This window comes from Neovison vison, chromosome 2 (assembly GCF_020171115.1).
Source record: "Neovison vison isolate M4711 chromosome 2, ASM_NN_V1, whole genome shotgun sequence".
In the NCBI taxonomy this organism is placed as follows: Eukaryota; Metazoa; Chordata; class Mammalia; order Carnivora; family Mustelidae; genus Neogale; species Neogale vison.
In genome coordinates, this window is record NC_058092.1 from 80,813,715 (window position 1) to 80,819,714 (window position 6,000).

General features: G+C 45.9%; 1 non-coding gene across 1 annotated transcript; it reads right to left on the reverse strand.

Annotated features, from left to right (window-relative positions):
- Positions 1-5,524: 5,524 nt before the first annotated feature.
- Positions 5,525-5,631, reverse strand: LOC122901540. The gene has a single exon (XR_006383551.1). It is a non-coding gene; the product is annotated as a U6 spliceosomal RNA (small nuclear RNA).
- Between the last annotated feature and the right edge of the window lie 369 nt (positions 5,632-6,000).

The following is a 6,000-nucleotide window of genomic DNA, read 5'->3' on the forward strand; positions in this document are numbered from 1 at the left end:
GTTACTCATTAAGAAATAGGGGACATGATTATAATGAATAAATGAGTTGCATTTAGGAGAGCCCTTCTGACTCACTTCTTGCTTATGCCATAATTGAGCTGATGAGCTAGTTTAACCTAGAATCACTTCCACTGATCTATTTACCTTCCACATGCCTTTCCTCATGTGTGAATTCTTATGATATCCTATTTGTCATCGGAATACGTGTGTCCAGGCTCGAGATGAAACTTATCACAGAGTCATTTATATATTTCTGCCAGTCTATGTGTCCAATGAACCCTGGGAGCCCAGAGGGGATGCTCAGGCAGTTGAGCTCCCTCCCACAGGATAGGACAGTCATCCCCACCATGGACCTGACTCCTCTGTGGTCCCTCACTTCCCCAACCCGACTGCAGGTTGCCTCATGCTAACCTGTGAGTCTGAAGCAGGTCAGGTGGCATCAGTGCTGGGGTAATCAGGCCCTTTCTTAGCTGAACAGCTACTGTCTTTGTGCCTTTCCTATGTGGTCATTTCCACGTCACCTTTAAAGCATCTTGGAAAAATGTTGATGTTATCTGAGAACCTATCCCGGAAGCTGATCCCAGGAGAAAACCACCAACGACTCTTCTCCCTTTCATTGGACACATTGTATCAGTTGGCAGTCAGGTTCCAAGGATCATTAAGGGCATCCACGAGATAGAAACACCATGGGGGCTGCAGGATTTGAGTGAGACAGAGTGTGTGACGTTAGGGACTCATGCGGGAAGATAGGGAGAACTCTGTTTTGTAATAGGGAGGGGTCTGGATCTGACCATGTGACACAGACCCCAGGTTCCCTGGAGCCACTGCAGAACCCTCCAAGGGGTACTTCAAGGTATGTGAACCCCTTGTCTCAAAGCCGAGGAAGTCACCTGGCCTCTTTCTACATGGGGCAGAAAGGTCGGGTTATGAATGGCTTACATGACTCTAATGCTACCAGGCAGTCCTCGCAGACTCTGGTTCACAGTTGCTGCTTAGCCCTGAGGGGTAGGGATGGTTACCATGCCATCACGCAGTGATGGGCACCAAGAACACCAGGAGTAAGGAAGATACCATTTTTGTGGGTCTCCTGCCGAGAGTTCCACCCATGCTGACTTACCCCAGAGAGCTGCTTCCTATAGTCTAGCCTCGTCTGGGGCCACCATGCTCTCTCCTGATAGTATCTGGTGCCTCTCCAGAGGCACTTATCTCCGCCTCTGCTTTGGTCTCTAACCATGGTATGCGGGATTTGACATGGGGTCCAAGAAAATCTAGTCACGGATCTCTGACCAGGAACCTTGTGGCACTAAAGAAGGGTGCATGCGGGCTCCCTGCTTCTTTCTGGGCCAGTGACCTGTTGGGCGAGGCACTAATTCTTTAAGTCAGCATTTCAAAGAGAAGATTAAGAACAAGTTAAGCCCTGAGTTCAAATAGTTCAGTTAATCCAAGAGCAAAGTGTACTGGGTTTTGAGATCATGTGAAGTAACCAAGTCTTAAAATCAAAAATGGTCGTGGAAAAGAGGCACCTACACCTTCCACTAAGAAGGAGACATTTATATGGTGAGTGTGTGTATGTGTGTGTGTGTGTGTATGTGCCCCCACACGCGCACAAGACATGGGATTTCTCAGGCTTTTCATTTTCCTGTCTGTAAAAGGGGCACAATAGATCAGTGGTCCAGATCTCATAATCTTTGCTTTGCTATCTTAGAGACAGACATGTGGACCAGAGCTTATGTTCATGGCAGCTCTATGCTTGTTCTATCAAACAGTTACTATTTTTGATTTTTAAAAGAGCTTTAAATGGGCATTTATCTTCTTCTAAGGATAATAGTTTATAGTTTTTGTGAACATACCTCCTATAAACTGATTTGGTTCAAAGCAGCCAAACTGGTTGTGGGAGTTTGAGACCAAATTCAGACCCACCATTTCTTTGTCACTGGCAATCTTCAGATATTAAGGACCATTTTCTTGCAGGTCTGAGTGTTTTATTTTAGCACCAGCATATGCGGTAGTATGGTTAGCACAGTCTTCGACATGCAGTTGGTATATAATGGATGCACAACTCTTGGAGCAAAAAAAATTACCCAGGTACACCTATAGGGCACATTACCCATAGGGGACTGGATAGGTGACATCCTGGAGGAAGGCTTGGTGGCAGCTGATTACATGACAAGCTCTGCACCTGCTTCTTCATGTCCATTTCTTCCAAGGTCAGCGGGGAGGTACCTTCTGAGAAGGGCTTTCTGGGGAAGAGAACTTGAGAGTGAGACTCAGAACAATTTTCTGAGGTTCTCCTACTTGTCTGTAAGACTCTTCCGGGCAGACTCACTGGATTCTCCCCTCAACTGAGAGCTCCTGAGATCTGAATCTTCAAGCCTTCTTGATGACCCTGGACAAGTCGGTGGTTTCTCCCCAGTACCCACCTTTGAACACTCCCATCTTCCTGAAGGGCCATCCAAACCAGTAGGTTTCCTTTTGCCCAAATACTTGTAAATAAGAAATTGTTTTACTACCATGGATGGTTTACTACCATGGTTTTACTACCATGAACTTTTCTGTCTAGATCATCATGATTTAGTCACAGTCACCATGTACTAGGATGATCTTGATTTTCTTCTGATGAAAATCCTGGAACACAGGTACTGTAAGTTCCCCCTGGAGAAAAGGGAGGTGCAGCCAGGCTAAAGTAATTTGCTTAGGATCACACACTGGGATGGGGCAGAGCTGGGAGCTCAAATCCGGTTGTTGAGTTCTGGAGCGTGTACACTTGATCATGACCCAGCCTGCTGGCATCCCAGCCTGAGCACTCACTATGCCCCAGCTCAGGGCACTAGGAAGGTCACAATGTTCCCCCTGCCCTCAAGGGGGCCCAGGGAGGTGAAGACTCTAAGGTAGGAGACACTGTGCTGGGTCAGTGACCCAGGAAGAGCAAAAAGTGCTACAGAGCCCTGAGAGAGGAGTCCTCGGTTCTCCGTGGGGAACTCTTTTATCTTCTCTATCTCACCTGGCCAATTTGAATTTTTGTGTATTAAAAATATGACTCAGACTTTGAAAACTAGGAAGAGTCCTTTTACTCAAAAATAGAAAAAAGAAAAAATTTTATGGCTTTAAATAAAATTTCTCCTTATTTGCATCCCCTGGTGAGCGGCAGGAAGTTTTGGATGTCCTGTTTATTTATTTATTTATCATCCTCCTCATTGTTATTATTATTGTGTGTGTGTGTGTGTGATCTATTCTGCCCAAGTATGAATTCTGCTTCCTTCAACAGCTAACTTCATTGCTTCCCAAGGCATTAACCTTGATATAAAATTTTCTAATTTACACTGAGGAGGAAGGCAAGCTCTGAAGCCGTTCCTGCCTGCCCATACCTGTTAAACTACTCCAGCAGCTTCCATCAGCAAGCCAGAGAAGCAAACAAACTGAAAATCCACCCAGCTTTCAGGTTAATTCCAAAACAGTTGCTGGATGAACGTACGATGTGGACTTGGTGCTCTAGCCAATGACAGCAGTGATGCTGTGTTGAGCTTGGAGACAAAGCCCAAAACTTTAGTGATGTCTCCAGGTGCTGAAAGGAACAAAATCCCTTAGTTGCGCGTCATGGTTAAGATGCAAAGTAGAAACGGGGCTGAGCAGACAAACTTTGTCTCTAGACAAATTCACCGAGAATGAGGCAGCAGCAAGCCACAGGTGGGATGGGTGAGCAGGTCTGCCCGGGGTCACAAGAGAAGAGAGGTGCTTCATGGGCAGTCTAGCTGAGCTCCAGACTGCAAGTCTGGGTGAGGGTGGGGATAGGGAAGCCCCACCCTGCCAGCAGGCCTCCAATGGCCCTTATCCTTTCTGGAAAACACAAAGGGGTTGAGGGCACAGTACAAATTTCTACATGACACCCAATGTCCTGTGGCTGAGTAAAGCGACATGGCTAGCTAAAGCCTTGATTATGCTTAAAAATTTAACTTCTCGGGGCGCCTGGGTGGCTCAGTGGGTTAAGCCTCTGCCTTTGGCTCAGGTCATGATCCCAGAGTCCTGGGATTGAGCCCCACATCGGGCTCTCTGCTTAGCAGGGAGCCTGCTTCCCTCCCTCTCTGCCTGCCTCTCTGCCTACTTGTGATCTCTCTCTGTCAAATAAATAAATAAAACTAAAAAAAATTTAACTTCTCACTCAAGGCAAACAGATACACAGGGAAACAGAGATTCTACACCTAGGATGTCCAAGTTCGGAGATAATTTATTCTTGCTCTTCTTCTTCTTCTTCTTCTTCTTTTTTTTAATTAATTCATTTGAGAGAGAGAGGGTGGGAGAGAGAGAGCGAACTTGAACAGGTGGGAGGGGCAAAGGGAAAGAGAGAAGCAGACTCCCCAGGGAGCTCAATGCGGGGCTTGTTCACAGGACCCTGGGATCATGACCTGAGCCAAAGACAGACACTTAACCAACTGCACCACCCAGGTGCCCGAATTACTCTCTTATGAAACAGAAACTTTTAAGATAACAACAGTATTGTCCTAGGAGAGCATAATACCAGGAAAGACAAGAATCTTAAATAAGAAATTGAGTCTTTGTTTTTCCTTGTTAGAGGAACACACTAAAAAAATCAGAGGAACACATTAAAAAAAAAAAGATTTGCAGCATAAGAAATCTTGTTCAGATGTATTTTTTCTTCCTAATTATTAATAAATCAAAAAATAAATTGTACTACTGGACTAGTTAAATTACTTAGGTTTTGTTGTTTTTTTTTTTTTTTTTGCCAGGCATTAATATAAAAGGAGGAAATTGGACTCGGATACACCAGTATCCACTCCTTGCTCCCTCCAGATGGGAAGAGAAGGACTCTGAGGCCTCCCCAGCCCCTCGGGACTGTTGGAACTTCCTCAGGCCCCAGCAGAACAGCTCAGGCGTCTGTCTCATGTGTGTCTGGCTGGTCCAGAGTTTACTCAGCTGCTTTCTTGCCTGAACTTCTTCCTTCTATTTAGTCATTTTTTAAAAATTCAGACTTTATTATTTTTTAAAGACTTTTATCTATTTATTTGACAGAGAGCACAAGCACAGGGAACAGCAGAGGGAGAAGGAATAGCAGACTTTCTGTTGAGCAGGGAGCTCAACACAGGGCTCCATCCCAGGACCCCAGGATCATGACCTGAGCTGAAGGCAGCCACTTAACTGACTGAACCACCCAGGTGTTCTAAGACTTTATTTTTTTATTAAAGCAGTTTCAGGTTCACAGCAAAATTGAACAGAAGGTGCAGAGATTTTCCAAATACCCCAGATACCCCCCATCCCTCAGCCCCCCTCCACCCCCTGCATAGCTTCCTCCCTCATCAGTACCCCCCACCACGGTGGTACCTTTCTTACAATAGGCAGAGCTTCACCAACACATCATTGTCATCCCAGGTCCAGAGCTGACGTTTTGGTCCACTGCTGGTGGTATATATCATACGGGTTCAGACAAATGTGTCATGACACGTATCCAATATTGTGGTTTCATAAAGAGAATTACATTACCTTAAATCTCCTCTGTGTTCAACCTAGTCACAAAAAGAGGAGATGCTTCACGAACATGCATGTCATCCTTGCCCAGGGGCTGTGCTGATCTCCTCTGTATGCTTCTAGCTTCAGTATGTGTGCAGCCAAGGAGAGCACCGAACATCTCAAGAGGCAAAATCTAAAAGGATCTCCCTCATGGAAAATCAGCCCTCAGTGACGGGAGGTCTGCAGAGCTGGCTCGGGTCAGCTTTGCGTTACCTGCTCAGCATCACCACCACTTTGCCCTGGTGGCAAAACCAGTCTCCACCCTCCACATGAATCTGTGGAGGACTCAGCAGTTTCTGCATTGGACATCGCACGGATGCGCCCATCTTACTCTACAGAGGGCAGGGGCAGTACTTTTCTAATAAACTTCATCTCAGTGGCTCCTGTTCCGGGCAGACAATGGGCATCCCATTGTTTGCTCTGTTGAACCGAACAAACTAGGGTCCAGGGGAGGAAATCTCATTGTTCTTTATAGAAAGA